Source organism: Pantherophis guttatus, chromosome 6 (genome assembly GCF_059756535.1).
Source record: "Pantherophis guttatus breed Tessera chromosome 6, ASM5975653v1, whole genome shotgun sequence".
Classification (NCBI taxonomy): Eukaryota; Metazoa; Chordata; class Lepidosauria; order Squamata; family Colubridae; genus Pantherophis; species Pantherophis guttatus.
Window position 1 is genome coordinate 61,833,317 of NC_142068.1, and position 22,730 is coordinate 61,856,046.

General features: G+C 38.2%; 2 protein-coding genes across 7 annotated transcripts in view; one reads left to right on the forward strand and one right to left on the reverse strand.

The window, feature by feature from the left end:
- Positions 1-5,663, reverse strand: part of INSYN2A (inhibitory synaptic factor 2A) — a 56,900-nt gene extending 51,237 nt beyond the window's left edge. For 2 of the 3 annotated variants that reach the window (XM_034436454.3, XM_034436449.3), the window contains exon 1: positions 4,976-5,663. The gene's annotated coding sequence lies outside the window, so the exon portion shown is untranslated. The remainder of the gene's footprint in view (positions 1-4,975) is intronic. The other variant, XM_087871634.1, reaches the window with a different exon arrangement.
- The window catches only part of DOCK1 (dedicator of cytokinesis 1), a 427,633-nt gene that overhangs the window by 210,893 nt on the left and 194,010 nt on the right, over positions 1-22,730 (forward strand). The gene's annotated exons all lie outside the window — the stretch shown is intronic.

The window sequence follows — 22,730 nt, forward strand, 5'->3', positions numbered from 1 at the left end:
GCTATGAAAAGATTGTGAAAAATTGGCAAAAACACAAACCCACCTGGTACTGAGAATTCATTCATCCATATTAGCTCTGATATCAGAGGTAACTGAACCATAAAAACTAGTAGTCCAACAGTCTTTATCTCCTATAGATGTATTGATTTAATTTATAGTGCATTTTTTGGTTCAATCCTCTACTTAAAATTATCCATGTTGATGGTCATCACTGCATCTAATAGTTCCACTTGGCATAATCCTAAATCCTAGTCAGGACATTTAACTGCACAGAAACAGGCATGGCCTTATCTCTTTACTTGCCTAACTTACTTGAGTACCTCTTTAGCTTTGCTGCATAAAGGACAGAGTCTGAAAGGTAAGAAAGTAGGAGTGGACAGGAATAACAATGTTATTGTATAATTACACTATGTCCTAGTTAAATGCTTTGATACTACTATACAGTTTTGAGATTGTTTTTTCTCTTTTTGATTGTTCCAGCTGCTCACATAGAATTTAAGGCCCCTCTCTTCTTGGTTATATATCATATCTGTCTTCCTGCATTTTACAAATTCACTGTGCCAATAATTTGGTTGGCCTGCAGAACTAAAAGTAAATAGAACTTGAATGCCAGAGTTTATAAAACAATTTGAAAAATGGTAAACTGCAAAATGTTTGGGGGGGGGAACCCAAGCACTTATTATCTTAAAACTAATACATTGATTCTTTGGATAATAATAATAATAATAATAATAATAATAATAATAATAATAATAATAATAATAATAATAATATTAAAATCTAATTTGTATAGTCTTCTGGGTTTTCTGAATACCCAAGACTAGATGTAGGTTACTGTAGTCTTTGAATTTTTGTTATGCCCTTAGCCCCAGGTTCTGTGAATTAAATTATTCATGAATGTACACTGGAGCATTAATCACTTGTAATGATTCATGAATGAGGTTATCTAAAAATGTTAAACCCTATGCTGTAATTATTCACACTGACAGTGTCTTGACATAAATCTGTTTGAAACTTTACAGTTGAACTGTGAAGCTAATTTATATAGAATTCTCTTTGAGAATTGTGTACTGAAAACAGTTTACTGAATTGTGTACTGAAAACAGTTTACTGAGCTGTTCATTTTTTTCACAGATATATGCTTTTGATGAAGTTATCACATAAACTAGAGTCATATTAACCCATCATAAACAAACAGAATCACCATGTTTTATATAAGTATTTTTACATTTTAAAGGAAAACATGCTACGTGACTCATCATTTAATGCAGTGTCAATTGCATCATATGCTGGTATAAATCATTTGTCCCAAAACTACTTTCAAGTGATATGGCAAAATTTCATTAGTTTTATTAGTTATTAGTCCAAATCATCTGGGTATGTTCTACTTCACTGGTGATATCACATGCAGTGATGTTAACTATAGATATTAACCAACTGCACTCTTAACTGATTGATCTGTAAAACGTATGCAAAAGGATATGAACTTTCCCAGTTACATGTCTTAATCTCAGTGAGATTAATAGAAGAGAGAATATTTTGTACATAAAATGAATGTGCCTATGAAACATTTGTATGTTACATTCATAGCTTGTTTATAAGACATTAACATTTTAAAAGGCTATTAATTAGCAGTATGTTTTATACATAATGTAGTCTGAAAACCTTTCTCAAGTTGCAAATGCAGATATGCCTTAGGAAAAAGAGATCTGATAAATGCCAAAACAATAATGTCAATAATGAGAAGACTAGTTATATTATTATTAATCAATTCTAACAAAGTGACCCTTAAACTTGGGATTTGTCATTTAATACCATTATGAGCAAGACCCACAGAGCCCTGTAGAAGCATCATTTATAAATGAAAACTAGAAAGTAATTTCAGAGCTATAGAACATCTTTGGCAATGCAATTTGGCAGTCTAGCATATTGGTCAGGCAATGTCACTAGTTTCTTTAAAGTGTCAAATACATTGAGTTGAAAAGTTTTATTGCATTCTGTAAAGTTTAGGGACAGAATCATAATTAAAAACTACTATTTTGTATTTTTTTCAGTCATGCTATTTTCAAGTTATATTATTTTCTAGATTTGAGAATACAGGTATTTTTTCTTATTTATCTACAGCAACTATGGCATTTATCATGCACAATAATAAATGACTTCCATTCAGCAGTGAACTGTATATTTAGTTTAATTATGAAACAAGTTCCAAATTTATGATCACTCTTAAAGTATAGGGAAAAAACTTTTTTTTTTTAGTTTTTGCAGTCTTTCATAAAGTTCTGTGTATGTGTTAATATTGGGTCCTACACTTGTTTTTAGAAGAAAAAACTCTTCTTTTAGTTCAAATTTTCTCTAAACTGTTCCTCTCCATGTAGACTAAGTTTGAATATTAATCCTATCACATCTGGACAGCAGATGGTTTTCTGTTAGTGGTTATAGTTGCTGCTTCTGACTCAAGGCATATTTAAGAACTTTTTAAATTAGATTGCAATCCTTCATCCAGTGTTTCGAATAAAGTATCATTGAATTCAATAGGATTTATTGTGAATATATCTTTAGGATTGCTTTGTTATGTTTGATACAAAAATAACAATGCTATGTATTTTATTTCTCAGCCCTAAATTTCTTTGGGTGAGGGAATTAACAGCTCCACTTTCTTTTTCTCATATGCAGTAGCAATTACTTCACATTTCATGGTTGCTCACATAATTCTACTGTTAATAGTTTACTACTGGATTATTTTGATTCAGTCTTTTCCAGTTTGATATCTATCCCTTTCAACAAAATTGCTCACTTGCAACGTTTGAAGGTGTTTCTCTAAGGATTGCCCTTTTAACTTAATGAAGAAACTAGTGTACTTTAAGCACTTTAAATTTTTAAACCTTTGATCAGTGGTTTATTTCATTATCATTTTTGTAATTAACTGATTTGTAAGAAATAGCAATTTTCAGGTATTAAAACTGTTCACAATATTTTAGATAAAATTCATTTGAAACTAGAATATTGATCCCACTTTAAAACCTATTTAAAATTCATGCTGCTATGATTAAACCAATATGAAGTTAATTTTTGACACATGAATTCACACTAAAATACTTTAAGAGAAAATTGTGCAGATTGTTGAAAAATGCTGTAATGTATCTACTAGTAATGATTAATCTATATAGCCGAATTCAGCACACCTGCATTTTTGCTGATTATAAGATGAACATAAATATAACAAAAACTAAAATTTATTTTAAATTTTAGTAATAGACACTCATCTACCTGTAACATGGAAGTATCATCTGCACACATACACACACATATGCAGCTATTAGTTTATCTTTCTAGTTGTAACATCTCTATTAAAAACTTAAAATAGTGAAATTATGAAATGCATGATGATGGAATGGCCACATCATGTGATGTCTGCCTAGTAATTTTTCATCCATAAGCTTGATCCTAACCTACATACCTTCAGAATCAGAGATTACAGAACGTATGAGAAGTATGAACTTCAGAATGCAGAAAGGAAAGGAACCCATGGACAATACTTTGTAGCATTTTGTTTGTATACCTCCTATGGTTATTTTACTACAGCACACATTTACTTTCCAGAATTGGGATGCAATGAATGATCTTTCTAATCTCTTTTCCAGCTACTAATGAGTTAAATAATCTCCTATGTGCCTGTCAGATCTCACCCATTTCAACTGGCCAAGGTCGAAATTCTACCACTTCACTGCCTGCTCTAGCTTTGCAGTGCTAAGGAGGTTGCTGTTCCTTTGGGACAGAATCTTTGGAGACAACCATTCAGAGTAACACAGCATTTCGTTCCAGGGCTTCCCGGGCGTGTAAAAAAGACATTTGAACTCTCCAGCCTTTTCTATTCCCCCTCCTCCAAAAGCCAGCTTTTCTAGCTGCAATCTTTGCGCCCTGTTATTATTGGAGCTCGCTGTAGCGTTTTATGAAGTGGAGAAGCTGAGGTCACAGGAGAGGATTTTTATTCGAGTGCTAAAGACGCAAGGCGGACACCTCTCCCCCCCCTCCCTGTCAGCATGAGGCAGCAGGACGCAAGGTCCCGGCGAGCTGGCCGCTGTGACTTTGGATCCCGATACGCGCTTTTTGCTCACTTTATTTTCCTTTTAACCTGGCGCATCTCAATGGGATTTACCTGCTTAGTGGGCTTTAAAGGGGAGAAGGATTTTCCGGAGAGCGGTTCTCCTCATACAGCCCCGGCTTCAAAGCCATAGATAATAATCACACCAAGGTCCGCGGTGTATCTTTCTGTGGGAAGTTCTCTACCGCACTTCAACTTAGCGGCACGTTTATTTGAATTGGGATAAGTCTCCGTGTAACTCACGCAGTCGTCCCCCCCCCCCCACACACACACACCAAGGGCGGACCTCATTTACAATATCATTTTCTGGACGAAAAGCGAGTAGTAGTAACGGCGGCGGCGAAAAATCTTCAGAGCCAGCGGGAGAGATTAGTTGCCAAATCTACGCCCGGGGAAAGGAGCAACCCCGTCCGCCTCAGCGCTTGATGTAAAATGAATAGCGAGCTACCCGATTTGTGGGCATTTTTTTTTTCTAGGAGAGCGCAATTCGAGGACATGTGGAGTAGTATTCCCTCAGCTTCTCCCCCCGGCCCCCCCCCCAGCGCCCGTCGCCCTTATTTCCCGTGAAACTTGTAAGGTGCCACCGTTGGATGTGAAGGGGAGCCACGTCCTATTGCATAACAAAAACCGCTTTCTCTCTCCTTCGCCCCCCCCCTTGAAATGTTACGCGCCTCGTATATGCATGCTCATACTTCTCTCCCTGTGAAGTTTTAATTAGGCAGCCATGGTAACTCACTGTTCTCCCGAAGCCTCATTCCGGCATGATGCTGAGGCTTGTGTCAAGGCGCTCTTGATCCTCGGGGAATCTGGGGGGCACCGTCTGCAGTTTCCCCAGAAATTTCGGCTGATCTGTAGCGCGAGGTTGCTTACCTTACAGCGTTTCCTTAGAAATAAGTAAAGGTCAGTGCAGTTCCTTTGCGATGATGCATCTCTACCGGCTCACTTCTGCAAGCTTGCAGAGGAACGAGCCACTCTCTCAAGAGCATCTGCTGCAAGATAACACCAAGGAGATTTTTTTAAAAAAGAAGAAAGAAAAAGAAACAAAAATCTTCCCGGAGACCCCTAACCACTATCAACGCCTGCTTTCTCTCTCTCTCTCTCTCTTCTTCCTCCTCGTTAGATTTCGCAGTCCAACATTAATTCATTCGTGAGTCGCGGAGGCAATTCAATGCCAGAGTAACAGCAGAAGCCACGCAGTCCTGGAAATGTCCTCATTTACTGAACTCCCTCCAATGGGATCTCAGATCTGATTAAAAAATAAATAAAACGAGGGCGGAAGGCTGTTGTAGGGAGAAAGGCGGAGAAAAGGCGGGTGGGTGGCGGCGGGGTTGCCGCTTTCGCCAGTCCCGGTTTCAAACCTGGCTCCCAAAGCTGTTCACTTTGAAGCATTTTCTGTCGTTTTCTCCCCACCCCACCCCCACCCTCCCTCCCGGTTTCGCAGACCGGGCGCTCGGGGAAGCTGGCTTTCCTCCTACTTTAGGCAATGCACGAGAGGAAGGAGAGCGCGTGCTGCCAGCCTGTCGGTTTGGTGCCGAGCGGGAGTAGAGGCTGTGCGAATGCGCGCGCGCCGCCGCCGCCGCCGCCGCCGCCTCGCGCCGGAAAAAAAGGGACGGGGGAACTGCCTCTGCTTCTCCGCTAGGGAGAGTTGGCGCCTTCCTCCGACGCCGGCAGACCGCGAGCGGCGGACTTGTTGAGGTTGGGGCAAACAAGGTCCTTCAAGCGACGACTCTTTGGGAGCGGAGAGCCGTCGAAAACAGCCATGCCACACCAGCGACGGCACAAGCGGCACAAAACTCTTGACTCTGATCCCCCCACCCAGCCACCCACCAAAAAAACCAGTGTTATTGTCCCAAAGGTGTTTTTTTCTAGAGGCAATTGGACTTTCTGGTTTCGCTTCTCGTGGATTAGAAGCGAAACGTCTTCAAAGAAAAACCAGAAAGTCCAGTTGCTTCTTGAGAAAAAAAAAATAAAACACCTTTAGGACAACCATGACCTGGATGACTGAGAATCTCCATAGACAACCTGTGTTATTGTTTGTCGGTAACACAAAATATAACCAAAGTACGTTTTGGGGCTCCGTGGAAATAGGGGCAAGGATCATTTGGGTTCTTGACCAATAAGTATGCAAGGGAATGAACAGTGGAACGGAAAGCAACGGAACCTCTCCACTTAACTGTACTAAAATCTATACACCCGAGTTACGTTTAGTTTTGTATTGTGTCTCCTGGTTCCCTTGTTTATTTCTTGAAATTTTATTTCTGTGCCACTATCCGAAAGCTGCAGAAATTTCCACTCTGGTTGGACCAGTTCCATGTAACTTTTATAAACTGCATTTGGTTTTGCAGGAAATATTGAACTTGTGTGGATGGAAGTAGCATGGACAGCGTATTTTGAATAATTTGGAAGGATTACAATGCACTGCAGTGGTTAAACTCACCAGCGAGATCCAACACTTATTAGATCTTAGGAGGCTTCCCTATTGTGCGTGTTTTGATCTGTTTTTTATACATGACTTAGTCTGCTGACAATTTTTAGACACAAGTGGTTAAATCTCCTGTCCCAGGCCCCCATCCAACTACCAAGTCTTCCTTAACCACATACCGATAGCAACTGATGCCTGTCTTACTGCTAGCAAGTGATTCTCCGTGGTAGGAGAAGCACAGTCAGGAAAATAAACCAATTGTTTTCTTTGTCCCATGTTAGAATTATAATTATCAGAAACTGCCTGGATCAGTCCCCTACAGTTTTCTTGGCAAGGTTTTTCATAAATAGTTTTCCATTGCTTCCTTCCTAGGACTGAGATAAAGTGACTGGCACAAGGTCACCCAGCTGGCTTTGTGCCTAAGGCAGGGCTTGACTTTTGGTAGCCTGATGTCTTAACCCAGGTGTCGGCAACCTGCGGCTCCGGAGCCACATGCGGCTCTTTTGTCCCCCAGCTGTGGCCCCCTGTCGACTGAACCCATCACTGGCTGGCCCTGCCCCTCACTCTCCCCTCCCAGTCACACCTCACCTGGCCTGAGAAGGTAAGGGCAACGGCGGGGGATGGAATGCCATCTTCCCCCATTGTGAAGCACGCTAAATGTATCCCATCCTCCTCCTGGAGCTCATTACGATGCAGAGCATTGGCCGCAGCCAGGCCCAGCCAGTATCTTGGGGTGGAGATCAAGTCGTGCGTCTCTCTGAGCAACCGAGGTGCACGCAGCACCAAGGGCCAGAAGAAGAAGGAGTGATTGGGAGGGGAGGGTGAGGGGTGGGGCCAGCCAACAGAGAGCTACAGCAGGGGGACAAAAGAGCTTTATTTATCTGGGAACCTGAAATGACTCTTGATTTAAATCATGATAAAAAGCACCCAAAGAAGAAGAAAGAACAACATCAGCAAAAAAAAAAAAAAAAAAAAACAACCCTCACCTGTTTTTGGAAATGGTTTAAGAGGAAACACACACACACACACATGAGAGAGAGAGAGAGATAGAAAGAGAGGGAAAGGGGGAAAGAGGGAGAAAGCATGAGATGGAGAAAGAGACAGAGGGAGAAATAGGGAGGGAGAAAGAGACAGAGAGAAAGAGGGAGAAAGATGAGAGAGACGGAGACAGAGGGAGACAGGGAGAAAGAGAGAGACAGAGAAAGAGGGAGAAAGAGATGAGAGAGAGGGGTGGAGAAAGAGAGAGAATGCTAGAGAGAAAGAGAGAGAGAGAGACCTGTTTCCCACAGAAAACACCAAGAGCCACAAAACCTGGGTAGGTGTGGCTGGGGGGGGGGGTTGTCATGTGACTGGGTGGAAGTGAGTGACGTTGAGTTGGCCATGCCCACCCAAGTTTTGTGGCTCCCAGTGTTTTCTGTGGGAAGCGGGTCCAAATGGCTCTTTGAGTATTTAAGGTTGCAGACCCCTGTCTTAACCAATACACCAAACTGGCTATCATGTTTTCTTTACTCTTGTGCTAAAACTACTCAGACTTTTCACTGCATCAATCATAACCAGTAAACAGTTTTCCTGCACCATTAAATAGGAAGCAGGAAAAATCCGCCTTTTTTTAGAATGGGAGATCTATGGAATAATTTTTTGGCCTGAACTATTGGTTGACTAATGTTTTCTAAGTGGTTAGTTTTCATGACTTTTATATGAGCACGACTCATAGTTTATGCTAGCTTTGATGCAACCTCCTCATAATTTCTCTGATGATTGCTGTAATATCATGCACTGATCAATTAAATTATGGATGAGTAGGATAACAGCTATCCTATTATAATCTGTTTATTAAATCTCTGCAAAGCATACATTGTCATTATTGCCTCATTCTAGCAATAAGACAAGACAGAGCTATATTTATTTTGCAAGGAACTAAATGATGCAGTCATAAAAGTAGCTGATATCATGGTTCAAAGATATTATGTTAACCTTCAGTGTTTACCATGGGTGAACAATAAAAGAAAGCTTTTTACATTGTCAGTGCTTGAAAATGTTTTCCATTGCAATTATATCATGAATAATTAGTTATCTATTGTCTTCATTTGCAGTCAGGCTGCTAGATCTGAAAAGTGATGTTTAATTTAATTAAAACCTACATTCATATGAAAAAGTAGAGTTAGCAATGTGGTATGTTTGTCCAGAAGGGATTATGCAATTAGTGATAGTTTTAATAGTTAAATTTTAGTATCATAACTCTAACTGTGCAGTGTCAGAATTCAGTTTGTTTATAACCCATCTATACTGATCTATTGTTCATGCATTGCTATATTAGCAGCCATCTTGCTTAATGTACAGGCTAATTTTGTTGGAGTGTTCATTTCCATAGTGAAGAACCTGTGAAGTTACTTAGTTTTGTTTTACTGTGTCATAACTGGAGGCTCACTATACATCATGGACTAACAAGCAAAGATAGCAAATCTCTATTTATTTGGTGACCAATCTCTCTTTCTGTGCATGTGAATGTATCTTAAATTTGGAAACATATAGTTACAACTGGGATACCATATAGCAGGGAATGTTAAACTCACAGCCTGTGGGCTGGATGAGTCATATGCTGGCCATGCCCAAATCCGGTTTAACAAAGGAGGAAAAGTCGCGATACATCATGTGATGACACTGTGATGATGTGAGTTTGACACCCCTGCCATATAGTTTCAAATGGGAATCTAAGCATCCAAGCCAAGTCCAAAAACGCTGGAGAATTCCTTCAGTTTACATACATCTATACACCATTTAAAAGAGACAATCAAAATGCCAAAAAGAAAACAAAAATACCAAAATGCGTCTCACCAGCAATCAACACCAGATGAGTAGAGATTAATATCAAAGAGAAACATTAGACCAACAGTCAAGAAGCAAACAATACTCCAATCAAGAAACTGCCAAAAAAACTGACAGTAAACAACAACCCAATCAAAGGTATCATTCCAATAATGAATCACTCTTGTACTTGTGGAGGTCTAACCTAAAGGCATTAATATCTATGTTTCTGCTATAGATTGATAAGAGTTTTTGTTTGTTTTCTATTTACTTTAAATTAGAAAGCCGTCAAAATCAAATGCTAACAATATATTTTTCTTTCTTACAAATGATGTGCATTTAAATATTATTTTGACCACTTAGTACTTTCCATCTACTACAATTTTAAGTAGCTTTCACTGGGATGTAATTATAGGCATAAAAATATTATCAAGATTGCTCCAGTTTCACTAGGGCCATTCCAGGGGTGGGTTCTACTTACCTTTACTACTGGTTCGCAACAGAATTATGCATGTGTGCTCGCTTTGCTCGTGTGCATGCCTTGCTTCTGCACATGTGCAGATCGCCGATGATGACATCCAGGGTGGTGGGCGGAGCCTCCCGCTGGTTTTACTACTGGTTCTTGTGAACTGGTCAGAACCGGGGGCAATCCACCACTGGGCTATTCTGATTTCATGTCAAGATTTTTGGCTTTGTTAAATTGGAAGGAGAGAATTTCTTTCAGATATTAACTGTGTTTGGCTGTTCATTTCTGCAATCATCTGGGATCAGCAACTTTATTAGATGTTTTGTTGAAAGTAATTATTTTCATATTACTGAATTGTTGCTGTTAAATAAACTCTTGGTTTGTCTGCTGTGCAAATGTAGTTGCAGTTTCTTGTTTTACATTATTGCAGTCTCCCTGCCTTAGAATTGAGAATAACATGTTATTCTGGATACTTTCCTCAACTGGAGAGAGATAGCTATGATCTAATTCATTCACAGTTAATTATATTGCATTTCAATAAGTTATCAGTAATCTGATTGGTTGATTTCTAACTAGTGTATTAAATACACAGTCAGCATTTGGAATTTTCACTAATTATCAGATATTGTCAGCTTCGGAACAGACTGAATATCTAAAAATCTAATTTAAAATCCTAGCAATAAGACACAAAGCAATTACAGGTAGTCCTCGCTTAGCAATTGCCTTGGACAGCAATAGCTCACAGTTACAATGGTGCTGAAAAAATAATTGTGACCAATGCCTGCATTTATAATTTTCATGGTGTCTCTGTCAGTCATGTGTTTGCCATTACATTTAGTCAGTATGCATTGTCCTGTGTAAAATCATTAGCACAGTTGCTCTTAAGCAACCTCTTTGTTTAATCACCAGGTTGCCAGTCCCAAAGCCAGTTGCTAAAGGAGGAATATTTAGTCTTTTCTGATGGAGAATAATAGTGTTCGTTCATCTACAGTGCTACTGTTGAGATAGTAGTTTATTTACCGTACTTAATGGGAAATACATTGGAACATAAGAAGTTTCTTAATACTCTAAAACAGATCATTAGTCTATCTAGCACAGTATTTTCAAAAATATCAAGAATTGGGACAAAACTGAACCTAGAACCTTGTTCGGACAAAATAAAGGTCCATAATGGAATTACATTTAAAGTATATAGTATTTCTTGAGAGTATTAAAGTTTAATTACACTAAAATCAGGGCCACCCATTTAATTAGTGAATAAATGGTTGACAAATTCTTTAAGTGTACAATATTACTACCCTGTTTTCCCCAAAATAAGACATCCTCTGATAATAAGTCAAATTGGGCTTTTGAGCACATGGCAATAAGGCCAAGCCCTTATTTCAGGGTTCAAAAAAATATAAGACAGGGTCTTATTTTCAGGGAAATACGGTATGTTTACATTTTGGATTTAAAATAATATTTCAGTTTTTAAAACACACTAGTCTTCGGACAGCGCTGGCTCTTCGGCTTTGAAATGGGGATGAGCACCACCCCCTAGAGTCGGGAATGACTAGCACATATGTGCGAGGGGAACCTTTACCTTTACCTTTAGTTTTCATCAAGAAGGCATATTGAATGGTTACTATTACAACTAAGACATACCAATTTTAAAGCCTTTGTGTTACACTGGTGACATTGCTCACTTGAAAAGGAAATATCAGTTTGTTGTTAAAATATATGTTCCGCTAGTTATCACCACTTCCAAAACTCAGTGGCAATTCTTCTTTTGGGTTATTAAGAAGGGCTCCACACAGCCTTTGATCCAGAGATTCTACACTTCTGTTTTGATGCCTGTTTTAATTTTATAGTTGCAGATATCAGAGTCTGACATAGAAGCTGGAAAAAGCCATGGTCAATAAAGGAAGCAACCAACAGGGCCCCCTCTCAAACTGGTGCAGGACAGCAGACAGGAGTAGGTTTAAGTACTGAACAATGATTAAAGTAAACTGCTGTCTCTTTAGTTTCTTTGGCTTTGGTTTTTTTAAAAAAAGAAAATCCAGTTTCAGTTTAACTTTTTGGTAATTTATATCATGAGCTTAAATGGACTCCAGAGGATGGTAGAGGACAGGAAGGCCTGGAGGAACATTGTCCATGGGGTCGTGATGGGTCGGACACGACTTCGCAACTAACAACAACAACAACAACAACAATTTATATCATAATAGGCATGTCTAGGTATTTATTTGAAAGACTGGAACAAGATAGTAAAAGAGAAACAGTATTTGAAGCATTTTGTTATTTTAAATGTTTTTGATTTAAAATATGACAGATATAAAAGCCTTTGTTCTGTATAAAAGTAGAGCATATTTAAAAGGTTGAAGAAAACATATGAAAAAGTTTCAGGACAGAAGTAAAATGCCACACATTCCCAATTATTATGTAGTCTGTATAGGTCAAAATTATTAAAAGATCTATAGAATTTAGAACTATAATAATACAGTATATAAGATTCATGTTGGATATTCGAAGAAGCATATAGTTTGCCACCATTATAATGATTTCTTCATTTGTAGTTACTTGCAGGAATGAGGTGCTCAGTAATCCATTCAAGCTGAAAAGGTTGCCAATTTACATTGCATAATAAACTACACTCCTCCCTCCCCTTTTCTCTTTCTCCTCTTTTTCTAACCCTTTTCTCTTTTTCCTTTTTCCTCTTTCTTTCTTAATTCATATTTTTTTAAAGTTGTGATAACAAATATGAAAGGGTTTCCTGTCATAACTAGTATTCTAATTAGAAGATAGCTCTACAAATTGGGAATTCAGGAAGAAGACTTGATCTATACACTTAGCAGTGAGACAGAGATTTAATGATGTTTCTCCATCCAAAAGTAGAAATGTAATTACTAAAACAGATTCCAATTTTCATGTGCCTTCTTAATATTGTTGTTATACAATAGATCAGACCTTTCCTAACTTATTTCATCTGAATTGGAGGATATTTAAAGAAGAAAACATTATTTCGGAAGATTAATGACTGTTCTAAATTCTAAAGGACTTGAAAAGGGTACTCTATAGTCCATAAAGCACTTCCAGCCATCAAAAAATGTCCTTCCCAGCCCTCTGGTCTCATGACTGCATTCAGGCACTTGGCAACCAGTTTACACTTATGACTGGTTACAACACCCCACAGTCATGTGAACACATTTTGCGTTGTTCTTTGACAGATTCCAGGTTTTTTGCCAGTTTGTCAGAGAATGTTATTGTTATTTCTGTTGTACTCTTTGAAGACGGTCATGGACCTTTTTTTCAGCTAGATCACAATGTGATACAAAGTTTCCTTTGCTTCACAATTCCCCAGGCTAATGACCTCCCAAGCTTTGCCATTATCAGTGTTTGAATGCTTAATGTGTAGTACTATAAGGGTTAGTTCTCAGCCTGATTATGATTCAAGGAGATGATATTTTAAATAAGCCCCTGCTACTTATACATTATAAAATGAGCCTCCTCCTCTCCAATTCACACATTATAGAAGGCTCTGCCTTTCATGGCCTGGCTTCAGCAAATGGACCAAATGTCCATGCAACCCCCACTCCCCCAAAAAAGATACATTGCAGTGAATTGGATTATGTATAGAGTTGCGCACACACTTGGTTGAGGGTTTGGTAGCAGTGGCGAAGTGAGGGAGAACTTCAAGGAGAGCACTGGAGCTAATGGAGTGGTGCAATTGCAGTGAGGCTTATGGAAACAACAGGAGCTGGGCACATAGAAGACACATTGCTTGATTGAAAAGCTGCAGCGGGAGAATGATGTAGAGGCATGAGAAGAGTACGGGTGTAGAAAAAACAAACAGAGTTGGGAAAGGAGAATGAAGAGTGTTCATTCGCATAATTACTACTGGCGGCGAAGGAGATGCAAAGCCAAGTTGAACAGTCCATAATCTGAAAACACACAAAGTGCAATGAGAAAAGCCATAGGCCTGGTCAGGAATATTCTGGGGTCAAGCTCATAGTCAGGAGTGAGAAAGCATGAAAGCGTAGAGCTAGATAGATGGCAAAATTGCTTCTAGTAACAGGATAGCGGGAGGGTCCAAGAATGGGTATTGACAATGTCCTTTCTGCCCAGAGACTGAGTCATCAAACTGAAACCATGCCCCGTTGCCTCTCTTCTGGCTCCAGTTTTCAACTCAGTCTAGCCCAATAGAGACATTTAAACTTGCTGGTCAACAGATTGGACATTGTTAATCTTTCTTGGACTCTCCGGACAGGAAAAGCATTGGATATATTTAAAGTGCTTCGGGAGATCGCGGCGGAGTGGCTGCTCACCACCGTGCATTCCAGATTTCTTGGGGCAGAACTTGTTGACTAATCCAGGGCTGTGTCACAGCCACTGATTGCCTTAGGGCTCCAGGCTATCCCGCCTTGGCTGGCACCCTGAGCTTGCCCCAGCATTTCCGCCTGAGCTGCGAGCATCTCCGAAGCCTCCGGTGTGTGTGCTGGCTTACCTGGCTCGCCGGCGCAGCCGCCACCGCCTCCAGTCCTAATTGCTGGTAAAGCGGTGAGAGTCCCTGCCTCGGGGGTCCTAGGAATACTCCTAAAACCGCGGCAGCAATAACAGTATTTTCCTGAGAATCGAGCTGCCTGGGAGGGCTGCAACAAGGGAACAAAATGGAGGAGCGTTCTGAGCCTCCTAATAAAAAAATCTGACAAGGCAAAAGCAGCTAGAGCAGCTGCTGCCTGGAAATGGGGATCAAAAGCCCCTTCCACCAAAAAGCCTTCGAAGGCTGACGAAAAGGCTGACAGGAGAAGGCAAAAAGCCCTGGAAAAACAAATCTCCAGGACTGAGGCAGAGCGAAAGAAACTGTCAGATCACTCTTTGACAGCTCCTGCAGATTCCCGCCCTTTATTGACTGCACCGTTGGTGTGCACTAGCGATGCAGCCCTGGAGATTGTCCTGCCTAACTTCTGTCCAGGGCCTTCCCATGCTCTGGAGAAACAATGGCATAATTTAGATGTTACGGAGGGCTCTCCGGATCTATATTAGGAGAACGGCGAAATCTAGAAAAACAGAGTCTCTTTTGCATCATTCCAACCATCGAATCAATGGGCTCTAGAGTAACCCCATCAACAGTTGTAGTATTGTTGTAAAAATTTATAATCTATATTCAGCAGCAAGATTAATACACTGCTCAAAAAAATAAAGGGAACACAAGCAGAAGACATCCGAGACCTGAATGAATGAAATAGCCTTATTAAATACTTTGTTCATTACATACAGTAGTTTTGTGTTCCCTTTAGTTGTTTGAGCAGTGTATAAACTACTGTATGTAATGAACAAAGTATTTAATAAGGCTATTTCATTCATTCAGATCTCGGATGTCTTCGCTTGTGTTCCCTTTATTCTTTTTAGCAGTATATATTTAGTTGTGGTTTCCTTTGGTCATTTCCCTTCTTTATAAATGATGGTTATGCCTGATTATAGAACATTCTTCTTCCCATATTGATGGTATTGTCTTTGTTTCTGTAATTTCATTCATTGTGATGTCAATTATTTTAAAAGTTTCTCCTCAAGTTCTTTGTAATGTTGAGTTACTGCCCCTGGACTAGGGGCAGTATATTTTAATATTAGTATTTAAAATATGAAATTGACTAATGCAATGGTATGTGAGTTGGAAAATAACATAACTTTTTTCAGATTTGCTGTTTTGTTCCAGACAAATAAAATATACAAGACTGTTGAAAAGACTCAATAGAGTATTTTCTGTTCTTGCAGCCATGAAATGTGTTAGGTAGTTGTTGCTTTCCGAGATCAAGAACAAACTTCCATTTGTTATGTAGCTTTCATATTTAGTTAAATGTCAGTTGAACACATAGAACACTTCAGTGTCTTACAGTTGTTTTGCAGCACAGGCAAAAATATATTTCCTCTTCCTTTTTGCTTTTTAAAAACATACCGTATATCTTTATTTATATCAGTCATTCTTAAATTTTGCAGTTCTACATGCCTTTAAAATGATAAATATTTGCGAGTTTAGATGAATGATTTCCTTAGTGTTAGAGGCAGAAATAAATATACTACGTTTAATCAGTATTTAATTTATATATCATATAGGTTCTCAAACTACAACCACACAATGTTGGTATGTGAAGGAAAAATGAGAAGTCAACAGCAGCTTTTGAAATGCTCCCATTTTGCCTGTGCCAGCCTGGTCAGGTTTTTTTTTTTTAAATCGTATCTCCCTCTGACTTGGAAGTTCTGATCCAGGATTTAAGAATGTCTGATTTATTTCCTTAAGTATATTGTTAACCATTCTGTACATACAGTATATTATAGTCTTAAGTTTAAAATCATGCAGATGGTTCTTAAACTTGCCAGCTGAAGTATTCACAGCATCGAGTACTTTTTATCTAGTGATTTCTTCCTGCAGCATCTTGTCCATGGTAAATTTTGTCTTTGGTACAGATGTACGAACATGTAAACACCCTCATAGGCTTAATATCTGTTAGCAATCTATTAACAATTTCTTCTCTAATCTCAAATTATTGTATTAAAAGGAATGATTTTGGTAGAGCTTGGGGATATTACTGTTCAGTGAATTCTGTAGAATGTGTTTTAAAAAGGGACTATTCTACCTATAAATAATATGTACAAAAATAAGGTTCTGCATCGCTGATGCTTTTATTCAAAGGAAACTATATAAATTGTATTTTTCCCCTTTAAAATATGTTTAAATTTCAGTGGTAATTAGGGCAGCACTATAAATTAAGGTAATTACAGATTTTTCTTTAGATTACAGATTTTGTAACTTCATTCCTAGAATATTCAAAGCATTCAGAGGAATGTCACACCTAATTTTGCAAAGACAGAGTAGTTTAGTTAGAAATGATCATGAAAGTTATCTAATGCAACTCTGCAATTAAACCATCCTTAAGTATGACTGCCAGGCTCTTCTTTAAAACTGTAAAAGATGGAGACTCTGCAATGTCCATAGGGTGCTCATTCTTGAACAGGTCTTATCATCAGGAGCCTTTTCCTTATATGTAAGCAATATCTTTGTAGCTACAAATTCTACCTATTATTTCTGATCCTATGTTCCTGACATCTTCTACACGACATACCATTGTGTATCCAATATGTGGTATCTAAACTTTACTTCCCTCTTTGCAAACTTTGCAGCTGTATTGGGGTTAAAAACTGGCAATCTTCTTTCCCCTAGGGACCATAGGGCACCCCACCGCAATTGCTATTTCCTCCTCCTCAGGCTCAGAGTTTATTCTTAATTTCACTGTCACTGGGTGAGGGATTTTTGTTCTGCCCATATTGAAAAAGTTGGTAAAACAATCACTAAAGTGGCTGCCCAAGGAGACAGTGAACACTCATAAGAGCAACTGAACGGGCAATTGTTCTTATCTTCTGTTGTACAGGTTGATAAAATTTTTGAGGATTATGGACCAGATGATTTTGGATGGTGAGGGACATCCTGCCTTTGCCCGTAGGTTGCTGACCCTTGCAGTAGATTTTAGAATAATTAGCAGGTGTAGGAAAATTAATCCTGTGTATTTCAGCAAATAAGCTATTTCATACATTACAAAGAAACTTTTATATTGTCATTTGAAACTTTCAGGAAGAATTCTTTATCACTCAAGGAGAAAATTATCTTTGTGGTTTAGTGCTAGTTCATTAAACTTTGCAAATCTCTAGTGGTCTAGGTGCTAAGTATATTGCATTTTCCCCTCTCCCTCTTAGCAATGGAAGTGCTAACAAAGGACGCTGATGCATGAAGTTGCGAAATATTAAGTTAATGGGTTATGGAGGAAGATTGACAGAGTTGTTTCTCAGTTACAGGATGCAGTTACCCATGTTATGGTCAGTCTTACATGCAGAAAGAATTCCTGAAGAGTCATAAACTATTTATTTAAATATGAAATATTTAAATATTATATTAGGAAATAGGATTATACAAACTCAAATCGAATGAATATTCTCCTTGGAAATAATTTGGTGCATTTGCCTCCTAACCTTTCTCATGTATGATTTTTCTATAAAAAAATACCAATAATAAATCCCAGTGATGTATTGCCCTGAAAAGGTACTAGGAAGAACATGTTCCCATAATATGACATGGGTTTATATTGAATTTGCTGATCATTCTTTAAATTCAATTTATATTCATCCCTGTAGTGGAGATGGGTCTTGATTTGAATATTGAGGAAATAAATTAGTACATTGAAAAATGTTTTTTTTTTAAATTAAAAATAATACCTATCTGAAAAACAAGAAAAAGAAAGAAACACAAACATTTTTACTGAATTGGGTTTCTTTATCTAATCCATCTTTATGCAAAATGTATTTGAAAATGATAAATAGAAAAATGCAAGAAAAGATTGCTCATAATTTATCAGTCAGCATATTTTGTTGATTATGTTAGAACAAGTATTGCAAGTTGATTAAAACCATCCCTCTGTTTATTTTAGTTACAAAATTGAATTTAATTATGGAAACGATAACAATGAATACTTTAGGAACTACTGGAGGAGGGTTTTCATAGCTTGAATTTAGTGTTTGGGTGAATCCTGGGTATAATTTTAAAATCTGAAATGATATAATACTTTAAAAATACAATTAAGAAATTGCAGCAGAGCTACTGATTCCCCCCAAAACTTGCAAGAGGTAAAAGGCATCTACTATTGATAGATGCCTTTTTTTAAATAAAACTGTTAATAATGTTTTTCTCCCCAACTTTTCCACCAATGGTGGTGGGTTAATCTGTTATGCCCCAAAAGTCCTGTCCTGTCCTTAGAATTTGGGTGGGGGAATGTAAATTCTTAATCCCATCAACTGCAGCCTGGGAGAGCTGGGCTGAAGGCATTTTGTTTATGAATAGGCTGGCCTAGATTTATTTTTCCCCCCTAAGTTTTTTATTTTATTTTACATATACATATGTAAACAGTGAACAGTGTGGCACCTGGGTGTCATACATTCTAATACAAATAAAACTAGTAAAATTAATCATAGTTATTACATTCAACCAACTTATATATTTCTAATAATACTACACATTTATGTTAAATTATAGTGTATCATTATTTAATTATTCCATGTTTTAATATATTGCTCTAATGCCACTCACCATATTATTTGATGATACATAATAATACTGCCATTCAATTTCTAAGCTTCCCTCTTGTTATTGCTTTTATTTTATTATGTAAAAATGTATACACTAATATTCCACCTTTCTCTTATTTCTATCTCTATTCTAACTTTTAATCATGTCACCCTTTTAGTAAAAGACGTTTTCTTTCTATCCAACATCTCTTGCCCACTTTGGTGCTTTGAATGCTGTTCATTTTTAACTTACTTCCCATATTTCACTCTTTACATCTATTTGTATTAAGATACAATCATTCATTATTCAATGTTTCAATACACAATTCTAATACCAATCTCAATATTATCTAGACATACAAAGTTATTCTAATTATATTCTTTACAATCATCAAATTTATATAATTCTGAAAGTAATACACGTTTATATTAAAGTATGTTCTTTCATTATTTAATTGCTCAATGTTTCTCTACCTAACTTCTAATCATGCCACCATTCTAAAAAAGAAGAGAAAGAAAGAGAAAAAAAAAAGCAAATCTAAACATCAAGAAGAAGAAGAAGAAGAAGAAGAAGAAGAAGAAGAAGAAGAAGAAGAAGAAGAAGAAGAAGAAGAAGAAGAGAGAAACCCATTCCTTTCTATCCATTGTCTCTTGTCCACTTCAGTACTCGAGTTGCTATGCTTTTTTTGACTTATCTCCCATATTCCTCTCTTGGATCTTTATCTCTGTCAGCATCTACTTCTTGGCTATTCAATCTAAGTATTTCTCCCATATCTACTGTCTTCACTGCCTAGCTTCCAAAGTATCTGCCCAAACCCCTATATCCTGTTCAAAAGTATCATCCTGTATCTCTTTTTTCAACTCTCTTTTTTCAACTCTCTTAAAATATTCCCTCCCCACCAGTTTAATTCATCAATCACTGTTACTTTTATTATTATCTCCTCCTTCTCTTCTTCTTTTCTTCACCGGTTCTTCAGTTCTATCTTTTTATCCATTCCTTCTGTTACCGTGTTATTTTCTTTTGACCCCTCAAATAAGGGCTTGGCTTTATTATCAGGGGGTCTTATTTTTGGGGGGTTCAGGAGGCGGTGAGCATGGGACTGGATGTCCCATTGCTGCCATCGTCTCCCTTCCCTGTTTTTCATGCCGAGCAGCCCAACATGTCCCACCCCACCCCAATGGCAACAGCTGTTTCCCTTCCCTGCCGTCTCTTTATCGAGAGGGGTGGCAGGTGGTGTGGGGGAGAAGCAAGACACGTGGAGTGAGACGTGGCTCCCCTTGCCGTCTCTTCTCCCCCCCCTTGCTGGGCATGACAGGGCTCCTGTCCCTCACTTAGCCACCCGCCCCCTTTAGGGATGCAATTTGGGGGTGGCAGGTAGGGCGGGTTGGAAGTGGGACATGCGTCTTACCTTTCCAGCTCCGTCACGTTCCTCGCCATTGTGTCCAGGGAAACACGCTGTAAAAGAAAGCCTTCTTGCAAGTTCAATCAAACATCTCTAACTTCTCGAAAGCGAGAAGGCTTTCTTTTCCTTATGAAACATCTTATTTTGTTTTAAAAATAAGTAGTCCAAGAACCATTTATTCAGACCTAAAATTTCCCTTCAAGTAGTACACTAATCACATTTCTTTGTATCTCATAGGTAATCAATCAGTTCTGTTTAAATAGTCCCAGAAATTATCAAAAACCTCTTTACATCCTCTTTACAATTTCAATCTTCTAGCATAACATTCAGGGGTCCCTTTAATTAAATAACTTCCTTCTTCTCATATTTGAATCTCCAGTAGTTGTGGGGTAGTTAGATATAACCCAGTAAATATTTTCACAATCCTTCATATAAGTATTCTCAGACTTCTTTATTTTCCTTTTGTCAGCACTCTTAACTTAAATTTCAGTGTTGCCACTAATCAGTCTAATCTTAATTATTTTGATCATAGTTTTAACTGTAATTCAATTATAGAAGCAGGATAGTAAATAATTCCAGAGTTTTAAAATGCCTTCCCATTACCACGTTTTCCCAGTTTAAGAGACCAATTTTCTGTATTTTTAGAGATTTATTGTTTTTCTCTCTCTAAATCTTTTCCTTCCGGTCTGGTATTTTTCTCAGAGTGCTTAATCGTCACTTAACAAATAATTCTGAGCACATAGTTCGAAATTATTCCTTGGGGTTAGGTTTTATGTGAAAAGGAATCCTCTCTCCCAGTTCCAGTCACTGTTAACCTTCAATCTAGCACCAGTCTTAGTTGTTCCTCAATTGTCCCAGCTTTGTGGCAGCCAACTTTAGGCTGGCTCTTCTCCTTGCTGTTGCTGAGAGGTAAAAAGAACCCCGGGTCAGACAGGAGAGTTGCGACTCTCCACGACCTCACAGGGCACCCCTCTTTGCTTCACTGCCCTCACAGGGCAGCTTTGGCTCCTTTTGGAGCCCACCAACGGGGAGAACTCGGCATGGGACCACTCCTCATGTCTGATCTCACTGCGATGTCAACCAGAAGCTTCCGTCAACCGGAAGTCTCTGGCTGGTCTTTTTTAAGGGGCAAAAAATATCCATCTCTAAAGACTTCAGGGTTCTTCTTGAGGCAGCTTGAATTTTCTTATAGTGGGAAGATTGGGGCTGCTTTCTGCCTTTAAGAGCATGTTTCTCTGTTTCTCCTTTGGGGAAATATAACATTCTGCCTCTTTTAATATTCTCCAAAATATTTCATTCTCTTGGGGGGGGGGCTTCCCACAATTCTATGACTGCCTTGGTCTACCTGCCATCAGTTCTTCTTGATGTGTGACCAACCCATTTCCATTTCAATTCCTTTACTCTCTTGATGATATCGTATACTTACCTTTGTTCTCTAATCCATGTACAGTAGAACCTCTTGTCATGACCATAATTCGCTCCATAACTTTGGTTGCAACCCGTATTTGGTCGTAACCCGAACCTAATTTTGGAAATTTGGTGCTTACAAAACAAATGGCGCAGAAGGGGAAATCGGACGTGGAAAAAAAATTGTGAATTTTTTGGTCGGAAGCCGATTTGATCGTGGTCAGACTCGTTCAAGACCAGAGGTTCTACTATACAGGACTTTCTATCTGCCAAGCATGTATCTTTCGATGGCTCTTTGCGTCCACAAAAGAGACCTAAAATAAGATGGATCAGTGACATCAGCAAGTATTGCAGGCCCAATTGTCCAAAGAAAGCTCAGGACAGTATTGGTTGGAAACATGTGGAAGAGGATAGACAATGGCTAAAATGATGAATTATGATGATGTTTTCTCAAAGCCCTATTGACTACAAAGTATTATTTCAAAACAGCTTAAGAAGGCAGAAGTTCAAACATTTATTGAGTTTTCTTTATTATTTGATCCATAAATAGGATCATATTCACAATATTCTATGTTCAAGTAATGGTAGATTCTCAGAATTTTGGCATTAGTATTCCAAAATCTTGAGGTGGTGTTTAATAATTTTGAATTATAGTAGAATTTTTTAAATATAGTACAGAAAACTCATAATCAGCTTTGAGTGTACTATAATTATCTTTTTTTAAAAAAAAATATAGTCATCCTAAAATGGTTATACATTAAAATATGTGTGGGTGTAGCTACCCTGTTTTCCCCAAAATAAGACATCCCCTGATAATAAGCCCAATCAGGCTTTTGAGCGCATGGCAATAAGGTCAAGCGCTTATTTCAGGGTTCAAAAAAATATAAGACAGGGTCTTATTTTTGGGGAAACACGGTAGATAATATAGCTGTATATGTAGAGACATTTAAATACCTAGATGAACACATATTGAATAAATTCCAGTCTCCTTATAGATAGATACTATAATCTTATTAGAGATATAGATACTATGCC